General features: G+C 35.0%; 1 protein-coding gene across 3 annotated transcripts in view; it reads right to left on the minus strand.

Moving 5' to 3' along the window:
• Positions 1-19,003, minus strand: part of A1cf (APOBEC1 complementation factor) — an 87,121-nt gene extending 68,118 nt beyond the window's left edge. For 2 of the 3 annotated variants that reach the window (XM_013156973.3, XM_003473560.4), the window contains exon 1: positions 18,886-19,003. The gene's annotated coding sequence lies outside the window, so the exon portion shown is untranslated. The remainder of the gene's footprint in view (positions 1-18,885) is intronic. The other variant, XM_063239511.1, reaches the window with a different exon arrangement.
• Between the last annotated feature and the right edge of the window lie 1,069 nt (positions 19,004-20,072).

The raw sequence follows: 20,072 nt of genomic DNA on the forward strand, positions 1-20,072 counted from the left end.
ATGTCAAAAGAAATCTCCAGCATAGTGAAAAGAAAACCCACAAACTGGGAAAAGATTTTAGTGAACTCTCTCTCAGACAAGGGCCTCTTGTCTAAAACATATAAAGAATTAAAGAAACTCAGACCTCCGAAATTCAAAGATCCAATCCAAAAATGGGCATCTGAGATGAATATGCAATTCTCAGATGAAGAAATGCAAATGGCAAATAAATACATGAAAAAATGCTCATCATCATTGGTCATTAGAGAAATGCAAATTAAAACCACACTGAGATACCATCTCACTCCTGAAAGAATGGCCAGGATCAAGAAAACCGACAACAAATGCTGGAGAGGCTGTGGGGAAAAAGGAACTCTCCTGCACTGCTGGTGGGAGTGTAGACTGGTACAGCCTTTGTGGAGATCTGTCTGGAGATTTCTCAAAAAGTTGGGACTGGAAATCCCATTTATTCCAGCTATTCCACTTCTAGGCATATTCCCAGAAGAACTGAAAGCATCATACCACAGTGATATATGTGCACCTATGTTTATAGCAGCACAATTTGTAATCGCCAGATCTTGCAAACAACCCAAGTGCCCATCAACTGAGGAATGGATAAAAAAGTTGTGGTATTTCTATACAATGGAGTATTATTCAGCTATAAAGAAGGATCACATTGAGATATTTATCAATAAATGGGCACAGCTTGAGACCATACTCATAAGTGAAATAAATCAATCTCGCATGTGTGAATACCGAATAGTTTCCCTAATGTAAGTAATGATTCAAATATATAAAAATATGTGGTAATCATGATTCCCCATTAGGTGGCCTTGAAGCCTTATAAAGTTTTCACTCATTAATTAGAAAGGCTTTATTCTGGGCTTCTTGATATGAAAATATTTGAAGCTAGAGTATATGAAGTTTTACCCAAATATTTCAAGGAAAAAGACACTATGGTAACTACTATTAAGTCAGGTTATAAGGTGGTGAAGTACTAGGTTATTGAAACAGTCATGCTGTGACCTCTATTGTTATATTGTTATGTCCTGTTTTATCTCAATCTCCCCCTTATTGTTTCAAAAAAAAATTATTTAGTCATTTCTTATGTTTGTCTTAATTAAAGAAAAAATTCAAAAAAATTAGGATATATAAATAGTAACTCTTTTCGATTTCCTATTAACTTGTTTTGAAGTCCTGCAGTACTCCCACGATCTTGTTTTGACTGATTAGACTCTGTTCCATTCTATATGATAGTATCAAGTTTGAAGACATAGGCAACTACTTTGAAGACAATAAGATTCACTAAGATACCCATTCTGGTTTGACTATTGTCTTCTTTGGAAGTCCTGTAATGTTTACAACGCCTAAGTTTTATTGGTCTTGTTCTCTACTGTTTTGTCCAACTTTATAATATCTAATAAGATAGACAATTCTTTTTAAGGAAACAAGGGACAACGTTGATAACCATTGTTGATAAACTTGTACTCTGTTCTACACCATGTGCTACGTCTATCCTTGGTATTGACTGACAGCTTTGTTTTGCCATATTTGACTGTATTCTTCCCCCCCCCAAAGAAAGTAATAAGCACTAAGGAGTAATAAAATCCAAGATGTGTAAATTTTGTTGTAAAAAAGAGAGGGAAAAAAAAAAAAAAGAAAAGGAGCTCTAACGGATATAACAGCAAGTGTGTTTGGGGGTGTTAAATAGCTGACTTTATCAATGTTTTTGGAACATTGAACACAGCTGTTTGCAGTCTCCCTGTTTGAATGTCCACCTTGTGTTCTTTGATACTGTGATTTGAGGAACTATTTTCAAGAAAATAGTGTGTAATCTACTAGCAGGTAATTTCTTACTGTTATGGTTTTTTGTTTTGTTTTGTTTTGTTTTGTTTTGTTTTGTTTTGTAGTTCTGTATTGCGTGTACCCTTACGCCGCTTTGGTTTGTTTTGTGTTTTTCTCTTTTTCCTCTTAAATTAAAAAAAAAAAAAAAAAAAAAACACAATGCATAGTCTGATTTCATAAATATTAGTTTTTATATTCTCAAAGACTTTGATGTCAAGGGGTTAACTAGTTATCACTGAGTAGTGGATTAATGCACTATTCCAATTTTCTTCATTCTTGCTTACTTGATTACTTTTAGTCTTTATGATATAAAGGTCATATAACAATATAAAAATTATGTTAAAAACTTGCATGTTCATAAAAAGTCACATAACATTACAAGAGCTGGTCAGGATTCTATTCTAACGAAACATTGTCATTTTTTAGAAAATAACAATACTGAAAATAACTATCATTCAATGAATGAAGCAAGGAAAATAAAATAAATGAAAAGACATCACAGATAAAAGTAGAATTAAACAAAGATCTGCAGACTTAATAAATAAATGTAAAAGATGATTGAAAAGATCAATAAACTACTGTACTGCTGGCAATCCTGACAAAGTAAAAAGAGAAAATATATATTTTAAAAATAAGATGAAGGACTGAAGGGAAAGAGAACAATAAGCCAACAAGAAGCCAGGCCCTCCCTGTGAGCTGGCACCATGCTCAGGCCACTGTAGGGAGAACCAGAAGCCAGCCTTTTTCCATGAGTCAGTGCCATGCATGGATTGTGAGGGAGGAGAACAAGAAGCCGACAAGAAGCCAAGCCCCCCCCCCTGTGAGTCGTGCCATGGGGGTGTCACTAGTAGGAGAACCAGATGCCAGCCCCTTGGGGTGCACGGGCTGGGAGATAAGAAAAGCCAACGTCCCTCACACTCACATAAGCAACAGGCTGATCTGGAGATACACAGGCTGCCACAATAGCTCTTGAGGTAAAATACAACTTAATGCTTGTAATGCTTAGTGTTTAGTGTTTTACTGACTTTGTAAGTGTAAAGCTGGTAGTCTGATCATCTTTTCAGAGGATAACAATATGCAGTGTAGCATCTAGGAGGGATCGCTTTCTGAAGATGGTAGTCATTATTAATTCCCTATCATCTTATTTTGAAGTCCTGTATCATTTTCATTGTATTCAGTTGAGTTTTATCTTGTTTGATTTTATTATATCCAATGGCATGGGAAGCTATTTCAAAGATAAGATATATTATGGTAACCATTTTGTATTTACTATTATCTTGTTTTGAAGACCTTTATTGCATTCTTTGTTTTATTTTTATTAGTTCTGTTCTGTTTTGTTTGATTTTTACTATGTCTCAAGTTATAGACAGCTATTTTGAAGACAACAAGAAGCATGATGGTAACCATTGTTGATTTCCTATTATCTAGTTTTGAAGTCCTGAGTCACTTACACTGCTTTGTTTTGATTGGTTTATTCTGTTTTATTTTGCTTGGTTTTATTCTCTTTAAACTAAAAATTAGTAAATAAATTTTAAAACTGAGATGGAAAAATAGATACAACCACATATCCAGAGACTTCTCAAAAGTGAGAACACTTTACCAATAATTTGAAAAATACAGATGCAGTGGATAATTAAGTTAAAAAGTGTAAGTTTTCAAAATTGCCTCCAGGATATGTTAACAATATAGACAAACTAATAACCATTAATTTCACTGAAAAATAGTCAATGTTTTTCTTCCAGATAACTACTTCTTGGCCTGGGAATATAGCTCAGCAGCACAAGTGCCTCCCTGGCAAACTCAAGGTCTTGAATTTGAAGTACAAAAAATTACTTCTTAATGGTTGTCATAGTTACTTTTTACTCATCACTGAGACAAAATACCTGATGCCCAAAGCTGGGAAAGGAAAGGTTTATTCTTACAGTTTTTGGAGGTGAGGTTTCAGTCCATACTCAATTGGCTCCAAGGCAGGGTGGCATGGTGGGGCCACAATTCATGGTGGCTGCAAACAGCAAGGCGGGGTGAGACACGCCTTCTTCCAGCCATTACATTGTATGTTGGTGCCACCCCTAGGTGGGTGCAGCACTGACACCATCAATCCAAGCTCTAGACAATGAGCCAATCACAAATGCACAGTGCAAATACATCAGGCTTGGGGCCACCAACATAAACCATGACAATGGTTTTATTAAGCAAGTTTTGCAAATCATTTAAGTAACAATTCTTTTATTATATACAACTATATGAAGAATAAAAAATAATAGAAAATGTGAAATAGCTGCAGACTTATACATTTCTAGTACAAAACTAGGCAAATACAAGAGGCAGCCTAGACAAATACTACAGAATAAAAAAGTATGATTTGTATTCAGCAAATTATAAAAATAATATACAATAAAATAAGATCATTTTGAGAATGACAGTGTATTCAATGTCAGAGATTCCATTAGTTTAATTCTCTTCACTAATAAAAGGATAATGCATAATTACTACAACAAATGTAGAAGTGACACTTAACAATTTTTTTTAAAAAATAACAAAATTCTCCATAAATTAGCAATAGAACACAAATGTTCTTGTGTTGATAAATACCATTTATTAGTAACACGCAACATACATTATACTGACTGTTGAAATGGTGCATTCATTCTCATTAAGAACAAGGAAATAAACTACATAAAACTATTATAATTAATAAAACAACAAGGCGATATAAATGTTCCCTAACTGAAATAGTGAAAAAAATGAGAAAATATGAATTGAAAAACTTATAAAAGGATAAACAGTGAGATGAGAATTGTTTAAAACTTATATGATAAAAATATTGAATTTCTATCAAAAGATCCAAAGTCCTGGATAAATGAAAATCTTATTGTTGTAAAGATACAACTTTACCCCAAATTATTAATTTAATGAAATTCCAACTTGTATGCTAATGAAATCCTTTTGAAGTTTGACAAATTGATTTCACAAGCCATCTGGCATTAAAAATGTGCAATAAATGCCACAAATGTATTAAAAGTGTGTAATGATTTGGAACCAGCCTAATAGAGTTAACAATAAAACAAATATAGAAACAGACAATAATGGATTAATGATATGGAGTAAAAATCCTGATCCACAGTTCTGTTTATATTGGAATTTGCCAGTAAATGCTACTTCAAGTAATAGGGAAATCATAGACAATTTGAGAAAGAGATAAAGTTGGCAGGTTGCTTAACAGCCTATGATAAAATTCTAAGCAGATTAAAGAAGTAATTTCTAAAAACATTGTGTAACTACAAGAAGAAAAATAAAACATTTTTATAATCTTATGGTACAGAGAAGATCTTCAGACTAAATCTGTAAATAGCCATAATGAAAATACTAACAGATTTAACTACATACCAATGTCAAACTTTTAGAAAGGTAAAATAAAAAGAGGACAATGATTAAAAGAAAGTATTATTTAAGTAAAAGAGGAATAATTTTTTTTAATATACAAAGAATAAGTTTAAGTGAAATATAGACTCACAAATCACTATGCATGTCAATTCATGGAAAAAGGAGAATCTTACAAATTTGTCGTTTAAATATAGTCATCTTTTGTGATCAGGAAAATGTAAGTTAAGCAAAAAGTTAATGGAAATCTAATATAACATTTTTCTTATTCTGTGGCAAAATTTAAAGAGTTTAAAAAAGAATAATAGACATGGTTAATATTTACTGAATACATATTTTATGACATGTTCTTAAAACTTTAAACTTATCACTTAATTCTCATAAAACCTCAGTGGTATAAATATTATCATTCCTGTGGTAAAGTTAATAACCCAAGGTAGAAAAAGGTAAATTAATATACCCAAGGTTATGAGATAATAAATAACAGGCTAACTGTGGTTTTAATTACTAAATTTTATTTCTTCCTAGTTTTCGCGCCTTAAATGAAAGTACCTAGGGGACTCCACCCTAGAGGATGGAGAATTTATAATACCTACTCTGCTTAGAGTGTTGCTATGAAAAACCTAAGGTGCCCTGAAGTTGCTGATGGTGACACCTGAGTCTGCATCCTGTTCCATGAGGACACATGGTCTCAGTCACCTAAAGCACTATGTAACTTAGCCTCTTGGGTGGAATGAAGATGAGTTGTTATAAAAGATCCTTTGTGTGTGAATTGTCTGATGTGTTACTGGATCCTTTAAGAAATAGATATATGGTCACTGCAGGCTCTGTGTTACATGCTGAGTCTTATGTCACCCAAACATTACTCCCTGCAGGTGTAACCCGCCCATGGTTTATCATCTAAAGCATCAGTTGGCAGCATCTGAATGTCTCCATCATATGTAAACTAAATGTTTCCTTCCACTGATCTTCTAGATAGTGGATATTCAGAGAGTAAAAATCAACTATGGATTGAATATCTGATGGGGTAATGATATGGTTGATAACCAAACCCAAAGTGCTTTGAAAGTAGTCTTCCTATCCTCCACCATCAAATATCCAATAGAATTTCTTATTCCTTTTCTTCCTCTTAGTCTTGTCCACGCTTTAATTCATTATTCTTTTTCCTGATCCTGTGTTAGCTCTTATGACTAAGACATGGCTGATTGTATTTGAAATATATAGCACTTTTAACAAAAAAGAGTAATGTTGTCAAGAAGCAGTAATAATGCATAACTTTCAAAAGAAAGAATTGGGATTTTTTTTTTACAGAGATGTGTAGAGCATGTTTTGATTACTGTTTGTTGACGTTTAAAATCTGTATGTTATTCAGTCTGGAATTATTTTGAGTCCTTGCAAAGTAACATAAAATAATAAAACTTAAGATATTGAAGAAACTATAAAACTGTAAAAATTTAAAAAAAAAAACCTTTTTGCGGAAAATGCCTTTGTTCCTATTAACAGGGCTTATCAGAGAAAAACAATAAGCAGACTCATAATACAAAAATTATTCTCATAATTTTTGTATATTATATATCTGAACTAAATCAGGGCTTTAAAACATGCCAGAGGGAAAAGAAATGTTTCTTCATTTTAAATAAAACTATATTAAATTCAAGAATTAGACACACTCTCATTTCATGAAAGGTTATCAGAATTATTGGAAAACTTAAACATGCTTACCTGGCTCACAGATCATCATTTTTGAAAAATATTCCTGACATCTAGAAATCCTTTCTGTTTTACTTGAGGAAAAAGTAATTTCAAAGAACCAGAACAATTTATTTGTATTTGAAGATCTACTTAAAATTCTGTAATTTATGGTCCAGTGGAAGCATTTGTGCTTTTTAGCTTATTTCTCATTAAATGAGAATTATGGAGGTGTACCTTATCTATTTGAAAAAATGTTTCACCATTTATTTGCTTAAAATGCCCTTTAAATATCGAGAAGCCCTTTAAATTCCTAGATTTAGCTTGGAAATGTGAATTATATAAGGAAAGACAAAAAGAAGGAGGAGAAGGAGAAGAGGAAGAAGATCAACAAGAAGCATTAACTTATGTGCATCTTGTCAAAACAAGAATTTGATGTTTAAGAGCTAGTGTTTTTAAGTTTTAGCAAGTATTGTAGTTAAAATTCCATTAGATCTCACCTTCTCCATTTTAATTTTGCTCTCAAAAACAGCTTTTCTGGAATCTTCTGCTCAAGGAGAATTTGTGTCCAGTTTGAGTAAATTTCTTAACTGTAACTTCAGTAAACTACTGTAAGGCTGTAACTTTGTACCTCTATTTAACACACTTCTCCCTGGAACAAAAATAATTGCCACTCAGCAGAGCAGCTGACAAGAGACGTGAGCTGCAGGATCTAGGCAGAAAGAACAGATGTCCTGTTTGGTCTTGGGAATCAGAATCACCTGTATTTAGGCTGAGGGCATTGTCCTCCCCACATGAAGGGATTGGGAAACAATTGATCCAGAGTGGGGTGCTGGCAACGATACGTGTAAAGGTCTCTTGTTAATTGTAACACACAGCAGAATTTAGAATGGCTGACTTCAGTGCTAATCTCTACACGTTAAATGTCAAAACCAAAAAATTAAGGGTAATGAATTTGTCCCACTTGCCAAATAAATAGGACAGATACATAAACATTTTTACTAAGAAGAATAGAAAGGCTCAAGTCTACATAATAAGGGCAAAGGAAGAATGACTCCATATTTTCTATAATCTCAGTGTGTATCTACTAAAAAGATGCTTAATACTGTATACATAAGACTACTGTTTGCAATTACTTTATGTGTAGAAAAAATGCTAAATCTGTGGAGTAAAACTGAACCACAGAGAGTAAGGACTTTTAGAAGCCAGAAGAAGTGTACGTGCGGTTGTGTGTACGTATGTGTGAGTGCATTAGCAGATGTGCATAGAACTGGGCATAAACTCCTGATGAATAAACTCTTGGCTTCCAAAGTTGGTAGCCCAACACCACATAAGGGGTCTCTTTATACCTCTCTTTTCATGAGTAGCTCTTTCACTAACAGTGTATTGCAAAACTGTAGAGGACACTCATGTGTGACTTGTCTTCTCAGTGCTCAAATCAAGTGATGAGTAATCCAAAAAAGAGATGCTGCAAAAATTTAACAGTAGGGGGAAACTGCACAAATGTTGAAAGGAGGGGGACATAAGGGGGGAAAAGTGAAGAGCTTTTAAATAAGATAACATGAGCCCATATCTGCTTCCCTCAAGTTTATACAGTGAAGGTTAATTCAGTGTGACGGACCAGACTATTGGGTGCCCAGACATCTGGCCAAATATAGTACGAGCTGTGTCTGTGAGGATGTTTCTGGGTGAAACTAACATTTGAAGCAGCAGATTCAGTTGAGTAATTTGTCCTCCCCAATGGGGCTGGGTGTCATTTGATCAGCTGAAGGCCTCCACAGACAAGGAAAGATTAGTTGGAGGAAACTCCTCCTGCCCAACTGTGTCGAACTGGAACATTAGTCTTTTTGACTAAAAGTGAAATATTTACTTTTCTGGGGTCTATAGCTTGCCAGCTTATAGACAAGCACATATGCCACTGGTTGTCCTGGATCTCGGGTCTTTGGACTTGGACTGTGAGGCTTGGACACAGGTTTTCTGCCTGCAAATTTTGGGATTTCCTCTTCCATAATCACATAAGCAAGTTCCTTATAATACATCACTCTATAGATAGTAAGTCTCTTTATAAACCTCTCTGTCTTTCTCTGTGTCTGCTTCTGCTTCTGCGTCTGCGTCTGCCTCTGTGTCTCTCCCTCTCCCTCTCCCTTTCCTTCTCCCTCTCTATGTGTCTCTGTCTTTTGATCTTAGTTGCTACATTTGGTTTCTGCAAACAAATTTGAAAAAATGATGCCTGCCACCTAGATTTATAGCAGTGATTCAGAGAGGAAGAATAAAGGCAAAGCATGGGCCAGATACAGAGCACTCTGGTGTTTTGCTTCACTTCATTCCTTTCCAGCAAAGTGACTAATTCAACAAGCAACATTGTATATGAATTAGATCTCTTAGCACTGTGCTAGATCTAGAAATTTAAAAAAAACAAGTAAAATACTTTTCTAGCCTTTGGGAAAGTTCTAACCATTATAAATAAATATTCTAGCAAAATAAGCCTTTGGAGAAGGGTGTGATCTGATCAGTTATCCTAACATTGCAGTGGGGGCTCTGGAGAAGCCTCTGCAGTTTCCTCAAGTTAGGGATAAAAGCACGATCCATGCTTGGGTCTGGCATAGCACCGAGAATAATGTTGAACTCCAGTGGTGGGGTAGAGGGTGCCACTAAATAAATTCTCAATGCACAAGTTAATAAAATCTAATCTCTTCCGGGATAAACTCCGTATCACAATTTAGTGGGGAATGGGAGGATGTGCTCTTACTCTTGTCTAGAAGAAGGAGCAGTTGTTAAATAATGTTCAGCTGGGGATGGAGTGCAGACTCCCTCAAGCCACAGAGACGACTTGGAACATAATAATATGTGGTAGGATTCCTTAGCTTCCAAGTGGCTCCAAGGACTGACCCCTGTAATAGAATGAGCACACATTCCCTTACAGTGTAACAGAAGGAAGGGTCTCTTTATTGTCTTTTCATCCAGCCCCTTCTCTTAAAATTGGCACTGACCTCTAACACTTTCCAGAAAAGTCCTGATGTCCCGCTGAGCTTCTTATTCAATTTTCCCTTGGGAATTGGCTTTTCAGGATGTCTCTATGCCTAGGGGACTAACTTAGGGAAAAGATAATTTGTTTCATGCTTGCATTTTATTGTACTATATATTAATAACCATTCTATTCTTAACTGAATTTTTATAAGTGCCTTTGAGCACTAATCTTTTTTTGTCATTGTAACTATGAAAATAATGATGCAAAAGAGATTTTCACTCTGGCATGAGGTGCTATGTTTCTCTACTGTTTCCTTCAAAAATTATCCAGGTTTCTTCAAATAGTTCTGTACGAACTTAGCCAAAGAGCATTTCTGCCTCGAACAAACTATGACAGCATCAGGGAAATGGGGTTTCAAATAGTGGTAAAAACTGAATTAATTTCTCAGCCTCCTCATTCCAATCTAAAAACCATTCCACGCATTTTTACCTTGTGGACACTCTTTCTCCTAACCATTTGCTTTTATTTAAAAATTTTGTTTTCAACACAGAAAGGTGATTAGAATTATGGGTATAATAGTTAAAGGTTTTTACATATTTGATTGATACTATTCGAAGCCCTTCACGTGTAATTTCTTATGTAATTCTTAAAACGATTTTGAGTCTAACAGAAGAGGAAACAGGCATAGAGAAGCTAAGAATTAGCTTAAGGTAGCACATTAGTTATTAGCTCAAGGTAGGGCCAAGATTTGAGCCCCTAATTCTTGGTCTGGAATCCTCTACTGTAATAGTCTATTTTTTGTCAAGATAACACTGTGCATCATGCAGCATTAGAGAAGTCTTTGCAATTGTGGGTCCTTGTTTATTATTACAGAAAATATTTGACTTCATAACTTGTTTCATAAATGCAAATGAAAATGAGTTTCTAGATAATAGATTTTTCTCTTCAAATGATATTCCCTGGTACCAGTTCAAGTCAGTACACCTGTACTAAGTATCTGATATAATAAGGGAATGGCATGAAAGAATTATATGGTAAATATGGTGCTTGAAAGAATATAATAGCAAAGCAAAATTATTTAATAGTAAGTAAGTTTTTTCTTAAAAGTCTGACAAATACCTGTCATCCAAGTCCCTCATATCACTCTCTGGTTACCTGTGGCCGCCTACCCTCTATAAATTCTCTTCCTCATCAGAACTTAATTCTCTAAGCATCATTCCCACAATATTTTCCTGGGTTTTTTATTTGTTTTTAGATGGGGTCTCACTGTGGAGCCCAGGCTGGCCTTGAACCCATGCCGATCCCCCGCCCCGCCTCAGCCTTCTGAGTGCTGAGATTCCAAGTGTGTGCCACCCACCTGGTTTTACAAGGTTTTTTAGTCTGTTAAGTGATTTCAGGCTAAATGTTCCTATCATTCATTCTTGGCCTTCTAGTTAATTTGAATTTTAACAAGGACCTGTTTTAACAATTTCCAGAAGGAAACTAACTCATTATTATTCTAAATGAATCACTCTGTTCTGGCTGGTGAGCAGCTATTTGGGAGCCTCAATTTAAACTTCCAAATTAGGTCAGTCTAATATGAGAATCCCTTAGCAAACGTGGACCTAGCAGCCCAGTTATTCTTCCCATGGGGAGAAAGGTGTGTCCTCCAGATGGGAGGAGCTGTGTCCTCTTCAGACACTAACAGAATTTAATTGTTAGACATCTAAGTCCTTCGGCACAATTACTCTGCATTTTCAGTAATGTCTACAGGGCTCACCTGTCACAGTGTTCAGGGCGCCTATCCTTTTGCTTAATGCATACTTCTGTGATGTGAACCTCGCAGTCTCTTAAGTCACAAAAAGAGTCTCTTTAACTGATTCCCTAGCTGTGTGAGTCTTTGGTTCAGGTATATAAAGAAGGGAGAATTCTCAGCCAAAGAGATCCTATTAATTTTTTTCTTAAAATCTGCTTAGAGAATCAGCCTGAGATAGACGTGTATGGTGAAAGGCGGTATAGAGGCAAGGGCCCACCTGGTTCTTGACTTCAGTATCTTCTATCCTCGAGCAATTCCTTTAGCTTTTCTCTCAAAAGATCTTATCATTTCCTGCCAGGTGTCAATGCTTTCTTCCATTTCTCTTCAGTTTGCAGGGATGCGGTGAGATTGAGAGTATTGTGATTCAGCCCTGCTTCCACCACTGATTAGCTTGTAAATTTAAGATTCCTTGTCCATGTTCCTAAGCTTTAAGTTTTCTACTGGAAAAATAACATAACAAGAATATCTATTTTATGGGAAACTTAAAAAAAAAATTTTTTTTGGTCTTTTTCCTTTTTTTATCGGTACCAGGGATCGAACTCACGACTGCGTGCTTGCAAGGCAGGTGCTTATGCCACTGTGCTAAATCCCCAGCCCCCAAAACTTTAAAAATTTAACAGTGTATTTGGCATATAGCATGAGTTATGTGAGAAAATTGAAGTTGAGCTGCTGTTGTTATATCAGCATTATCACAACTATAAAGTGATAGCTTTATTGCAACTATAAAGTGATAGCTTTAATTGATTGTGGGGAAATTCCTGAATTGTGAGGAACTCTAAAACATCTTCGAGAAGGATTCCTGGGGTGGACATGTATTATGTGACCCCACAGTTCTTTTCTCCATGAAACCACTTTCTGATTTCTGACTCTGCAAATATTTGGAGGCACTAGGTTTAAATACATCTACTAAGCCAATCCATTTCACCCAGAAGCCATATATGAAAAACAGGATCCCAGTGAAAGGACTAAATTCAAAATACCAAAATACTAGAACTGAAAAACAATTGCATTTGTGTATAATGTTTTCCCAGTCTCTTAACTGTGTGTTAGGAGACTTTTAATTCTCGTGTCTTCTGCTACATCACTATAGTATGTGTACTGGACTAAATGGTTTTAGGTTGTTTTCTTCTGGGACCAGCATGATACTGGATATTTTTCCTCAAATCCATGTAGACTCATGTTGCCGCTTCAGTGTTTCATCTAGCTCTTAACTGCTCAATAAATCAGTTAATTTCTAGTAGAATAGCTGAATTCCCATTACATAATCAGCACTATGGCACGTAAAAGAAGGGGTGAGAATATCTTTAAATTAACTAGTACAATAACTCAATTACTTAAAAAACTAAAAATACTCAACTGAGTACAAAGAGCTTTGGTGTTTAAAAATCCATATAATTTCTTTTGTATGAAATATTTTTATAGGCCAGAATATTCAATGAGAATGGAGTAGCAAGGCGGTTAATTCTGAGACTTAAATCTAGCTTTCCTTAAATCAACTGGGCACCCAAAAACAATGTTAGTTTCTAACTGCTGAAAGAAAGATGGCATCATTACATAACTGAAAATGAGGTTTTATAGAATTACAAACCAATCTATTCACTTAGACATTCTGTCTAGCCAAATTGTCATGTGCTGATTCTCTTTAGTGATATTATTTACTGGAGCTATATATAATTGTGCAAACCAGAGGAAGTTCTTACATTCTCTTTACTATTTCCTTCTTAATACTACAAGAGCTCTATTCCCATTGAAACAAAAAAAAGCTCTGGAAAATTTTCCACATGATTGTTATCACATAGCAATATTCATATAATTCCACCTATGTATTTTTATAAAAAATAAATCTGAGTGCCCGGATACCAACATACTTTAATGAAGACAACCACTTTTATGAAAGAAAATATAGTTCTCCAAATCTGTGGTTTCTCCGTTCATATAGTCAATCAACTGCAGATTTAAAATGTTTGAAAAAAATGCATCTGTACTGAATTTTTTGCTTTACAAATTCCTTTAAAAATAGTCATTTAAAAGCACCTATTTAATAGCTTTTACATTGTCTTTGATATCATAAATAGCCAAGAGATGATTTAAAGTATGTAAGAGGATGTGAGTAGGTTACATGTAAATAGTGCACCATTTTATATAAGGGACTTGAACATCTGATGATTTTAGTACCCATAAGAGTTCAGGAACTAAGCCTCAGTGGTTACCATATATATATATGCACATATATATGCATAGATATACATATATGCATATATATTCATATATAATAATACAATATATAATACATATTATATATATATACATATGTATTTTTGGTACTGGGGAGTTGAACCAAGGGCCTCCACGCTGAGCTACACCCTTGGCCCTTTGTACTTTTGAGACAAGGTCTTGCAAAGTCATCAATCTGTGGAGTCTGTCTCAGACTTGCAGTCCTTCCACTTCAGATTTCTAGAATTCAGAGATTACAGGAGTGCACCAGCGTGCCCAGTTTAATTTTTGATTTGCATCAACCAAAATGTATGTAATGCAAAATTTTAGTTTGTTAAATTAAAAATTCGAAATAATGTTTAAAACTGGTAACCTAGTTGGATTATGTCTGATGACATGAAGCGATAAACTTCCTTTCCTGATCCAATTGGCAGTAAATATTTGTTAATAATAACTGGCTGGATTTGCAGTGTCAGGCCAAGGAGCAGATGGGATTTAGATATCTAATAGAGCCTGCCACGGCGGGAGTGGGGCGCCTTTTCCAGTTGCTTCTCCTCAGGGAGTTTGGACTGTTAGAACTGCACTTTAGAAGAGCCTGGTTACTGTGTCCATGAATAAGATAAAATGGTGTTTATCCTCTGTGGATCAATACTGTCTTGTTTGAACTTATTGAGTCATTTAGAGACACATCAGGCAATGAAAGCCATTGTGCAACAGTGCTCAGAGTACTGCCCTGCTTTCTAAGGGATGGCAACATTTTAAGAGACAATTACTGAAACAGATTTTTACCACTGACTATGTGATGAAATGAACACATATCAGAGTATATCAGATGGATTTGACAAAAAAGGATGTTGGACTTTTAACTAGGAGTTTTGAGTAATTATTGTCTAAAGTAAAGTATATGATATGAGTGCTTTAATATTAAAAAAGAATTTTAGATTCTCTCTAAAAATATAGAATAGAATTTGTGATGGGTCAAAACTTCATTTACGCAGTTTTCTGTTTTAATGATATTGTTTTGACAAACAAGAACTAATGGATACATTTGGAAAGTCTTCAGAGATTTTTCTGGAGTTTTTAAGGGATTGTGACAAAGAGAAATGGAGAATTTTACGGAATTTCTAAGCACTGAGGACTTTGATTCACTTTGTTAAAGATTTTATTTAATCTTTGCAAATTCTTTGGAGTAGATTTTATGTCTGTGTCACAAGTGAGTAATATGAGATTCAAGAAAATCAAATAATGTATACAATTCATAAACCCAGGGAGTTTTGGAACAGGCATTTCAACCTAGTTCTGCCTGGAGAAAAGTCCAGTATTCTTACTGTAACTAATTTTAAAAGCTACCAAGGGAGGCACAGTTCTGTTTGATGGAGATGATGAGGGGTGTGGTCCCTAGATGTGTTCAAATGTGATGATTTCAAAAGTGATGATGTTTTAATGATTCTGGTTGTAATGAATACTGGACATAGGCTATAAACATGATTATTTTCAAATCTGTCTTCTGAGGAGTACCAATTCTGAGAGACATTAATAGCTATTCCTGGAGGAACATATTCTTTTGTAAAGTAAGCATCAGAAAGAAACATAGCCTATTGTTCTTGTTCTGTATTCACAAATTAATGAACATGTTTACACACATAGTCAGTTTCTATATTATAATGGTCACATGGTTATATTTTTGAATCAGACTACCCAGCTGGAAACTTGGTTCTCCCATTTGTTATCTGGGTGACATTGAGCCTGTTTGGTGACTTGTTTGAAACCCAGTACTTGCCTCATATGGTTGCTCTAAGAAAAATGTCTATAGCAAGCACTTATAAGTACCCCTCACAATATAGTGCTTAATATGTTACTACTCAAGCAATCATACAGTAAAAGGGTCTGATTTAAATTTTTTAATACCCAGGGTAAAAATTCATTGATCTTCTGTACGGCAATAATGAACCCAGAAATCAGGAAAACAATTGTATTCACTAAAGCTTAAAAATACCTAGGAATCAGTTTAGCCAAGGAGGTGAAAGGCCTCTTCAAGGAAAATTAAACAACACAGAAAAGAGAAATTGAAGGAGACACTAGAAGATGGAAAGATCTCTCATATTCATAGATTGGCGGAGTTAATATTGTTAAAATGATCATATTACTAAAAGTCTATTGGCTTCATGTAATTCCCTCTAAAATTTCATGGATATTCTTCGCAAAACTAGAAAAAAAATCCTAAAATTCATATGGAAACACAAAAGGTCCAGGATACCCAAAGTAATTCTAAAGAAAAAAAATCACACTGGAGCCATCATGATACTGAATTTCAAATTATATTACAAAGCCAAGAATAAAGCTGTAACAAAACAGCATGGCACAAAATAGGCACATAGACCAACAGAATAAAAAAAAAGATGCAGAAACAAACTCACACAACTACAGCCATCTGATTTTTGACAAAGGGGCCCAAAACATACATTGGAACAAAGACAGCCTCTTTAACAAAGGATGCTAGAAAAACTTGATATCCATAGAATAAGACTGAAATAGATCTTTATCTCTCATATTGTATAAAAATCAGTACAAACTGGATCAAATCCTAGATAAAGACCTGAAGCTTTGAACCTGCTGGAATAAAGCATAGGAGTAGCACTTAGAATCACAGCACACGCAAAGACTTCCTGAACAAGAAGCACAGTAGCACAGGAAATAATCTCAAGAAGCAATAAATGGGACTATATCAAATTAAATTTTTTGCACAGCAAGGGGAACAACCAACAGAGTGAAGAGATGACCTAGAGAACAAGAGAAAGTCTTTTCCAGCTACTCTGCTGACAGAGGATTAATACATGTAGAGAATATACAAAGAACTATAAAACAACTTAGCACATACATAGAAAAATAGCTCCACCCATAAATAGACAAATGAAGAAACTTACACAAATCAAAACTACACTGAAATCCATCTCACCCTAGTCAGAGTAGTTATCATCAAAACAAAAAGCCCAGAAAGAGAGAGAGAGAGAGAGAACGAAAGAAAGAAAATAAAGGAAGGTTGGTGAGGATGAGGTGAAAAAGGCATTCTTCTACACTGCTAGTAGAAATGAAAATTAGTAAAACCAGCAGGGAGATTCCACAAAAAACTACAAATAGAACTACCAAATGACCCAGCTCTGCTACTCCTTGGTATATACCCGAAGGAGTTAAGATCAGCAGGCTATAGAGATTCTTATATATCCATGTTCACTGGGGCACGATTCACAATACAGGAGATGTGGAACCAGTCTAGGTGTCCTCACACATGAGTGGAGACAGAAAATATCATACATGCACATAATAAAGTATTATTTATCCATAAAGAAGAAAAAGGTCATGTTTTTGGTAGGAAAATGAATGGATCCAGAGATCATGATGTCAAGTGAAATAATCTAGACTTAAAAAGACAAGTATCCCATGTTTTCCTTTATAGATGAAATGGTTTTTAAAAAAGAAAAAGATGGCATGAAGGAAGATGGGAGGCTCTAATTAGACAAAAGGAGAAGAATAAGCATGTGACAGTAAAAAGAGAAGAGATATGATTGAAATGTATAATATACTAGATGCTGTTACACACTAGCTGTGTAACAGCACTTACCTCTATTTACTTGCCTGTGGTCATTTTTTGTACCACACTTATTAATGTTCACTAAATATACTACATAAAATGTTGAAATTATCAGAATACTGTTTAGTATTAGCCCAGTTGGAGATGCAAGTATTCATTGGTTTTTACATCCATGATGCCACTGTATATTTGTTCACTACAGTTTCTTTATCTTGCCAACTACCTTTTCTTCCCTTATACTTGGTAAGCAATAAATAGGACCAGTAAAAATGCAACATTTGTCTAAAATGGGTAGTATCAACGTTATTTCAGAAAATATACTTCTTACGGATGAAGCCTGAAAGTTATTTGTCTATTTCTTTGAATTTAGTGAGAAAGTCTCAGTGCTCTGATTCCATGTTCCCGGCACATTATAAAGAATGTTAGATGTCAGACAACACATTTTTGACGCTCATAAATTATAACTAGAATTAATTTATATCACTATATGTTCTATCCAACATTAATCTAACACACTGCACAAATAATTTTACATTCTTCATCTTGGGGCCACACAGTGCACGTTTGCAAATTTCTGCAGTACAGAAATTTATCATGGAAAATTTCTTCTTGGACCTTTTATAATCATAAAGCAAAAGACAGAATTTAGGAGATTTCTGACAGGAATGGGATATTCCTACTAAATGCCCAGAATAATCTCTCTCTTTAGAAACATCCTATTTTAGTTGCAAACCATCTTTATGAAGTGAACAGAATAATAATATGAAAATGTATCAACTGCACAATTGCCCAACTGTGGAAATAATATAATTATTAGCTCTCCCAAAGTTGAAATTTAAGATACTCAAATATGGTTTTATTATCTTTTTTTGCAAGAATTACAAAGCAATAGCTTATGACATTCTTCTGGTTAGCAGGATAATAACAGAGGAAATAGTAAGAAATCACTATGTTTTTTAAATGGTGGTGATAGCGGAGAGCATCACTAAATATATGAAGTTTAAAGCACAATAGAAATTATGACCCATCCAGAGAATTCCAAATCTGTCAGAGATGTTGACACTTTTCTGTTTTCAGGGCCCTAGGATCATAACAGACAGTAAAGCACACCTCTCCTTGCTATCCGATTAGAGCTAAATAAAGTGCTCAGAACATTAGCTCCATTTTCAAACCCATAGGGTCGCATCTGCTTTTTAACTCTTAGAAATTTATTAAGTCAAAGAGAAATGTGTAGCATTCTTTTCATTTTGAGATTTATGATTATCCCAATATGTTCTTTTATTTTCTTGACATATAAACGAACTAGATGATTCCCTGGATTTAGACCCAGTACTGAGTCAAAGCTGTTTTCACGCACTGTCACAAACACCACATCACACAGCTCCACAGACCTGAAATAGAAAAAACAAAACACATGAACCGTACCTGAGCAATTGCAGAGATCCCCACCCAGAAAATGTTCCTTGATTATGGAGAATTCAACGTGTCACGGTGGTTATGTTCTAATCATCATATCAAACTCCAAAGGTTCAGTGGCTTCAGGTTTGGTTTACAATTCCTGGAAGTTAAACTTTAACTCACCCTGTCGCTTCTGTCCCTACAGCCCTTTGACCAGGTAATGGGTGCCTATAACCAAAACAAAATTTACAAAATTATCTTTCTTTTTGGGTTAAGGAATTAAAATACATGTTGCATTAAAAACCACTGGGGTGAATACTGTTTTGAAGCTATTTTATTGATTTATATATTTAAAATGTATAACTTACTATAATTTGAGTCACTAAGCTTCTGTTTATGTTAGTTCCTTGGTTTATTTGCTAAACCAAAGTGATATCAAGGCTAAAATAATTGAGGAAAATAACTCTTTACTTCATACTTTTTGTAATTGTGTTACATCAAGTGTGGAGTTTTAGGTCAAGTATGAAGATAAATGCTAGCTTATAAAAAATACACAAAGCATTTATATAACCAAATGAGTGGATTAGGGCCAGCTCAGGTTGGGGAAAACATACTTTCTTTTATTCAAACTACTCATTCAGATGTTAAGAGGGAGCCATCTCTGTGAAAGCACATCAGCTATGTACTGAAAGCCAAGGCTATTGTTAATTGCCTGAAATCTCAGTGGTAACTGTGCGTGAAGAATAGAGAGATGATGTATTCAAAGACTGAAACTCTGCATCTGAATTCTCCATTAACAACTCCCATGTTTAGAGAAGATTCTGGAGGGGGAAAAAGAACTCACAGAGAAAGGAAAAGAATGAACAGAAAGAGAAAAATTTCACATGGCTCTAAGAAAATATGCTTTCTCCTTGTGGTCAGTGCAGATGTAATGCCTGGGTCTGGAACAGCGTCACTGGTCCATGAAGGCAGACATCCATGTTTTAGAGGTCAAAACAAAAAACTAAAGGGATTCTGGAGGAGTACTGAGTCTTCAAAGACCAGCTGACAGCACCTATCTTAATTGATATGAATGGTTCCTGTAATAGTTCCAAACGCTTATTTCTGTGGAGAAATGTAGGGCAATGGTGTTGAGTAACACCTACTGAATACTTCTGCATCTCAGTCATTGTTTTAAGCACTTACATATAATCCTCAAAATAATCCTGTGATGT

The sequence above is a fragment of the Cavia porcellus genome, unplaced genomic scaffold (genome assembly GCF_034190915.1).
Source record: "Cavia porcellus strain 051 isolate PalLab524CR breed Dunkin Hartley unplaced genomic scaffold, mCavPor4.1 scaffold_28, whole genome shotgun sequence".
In the NCBI taxonomy this organism is placed as follows: Eukaryota; Metazoa; Chordata; class Mammalia; order Rodentia; family Caviidae; genus Cavia; species Cavia porcellus.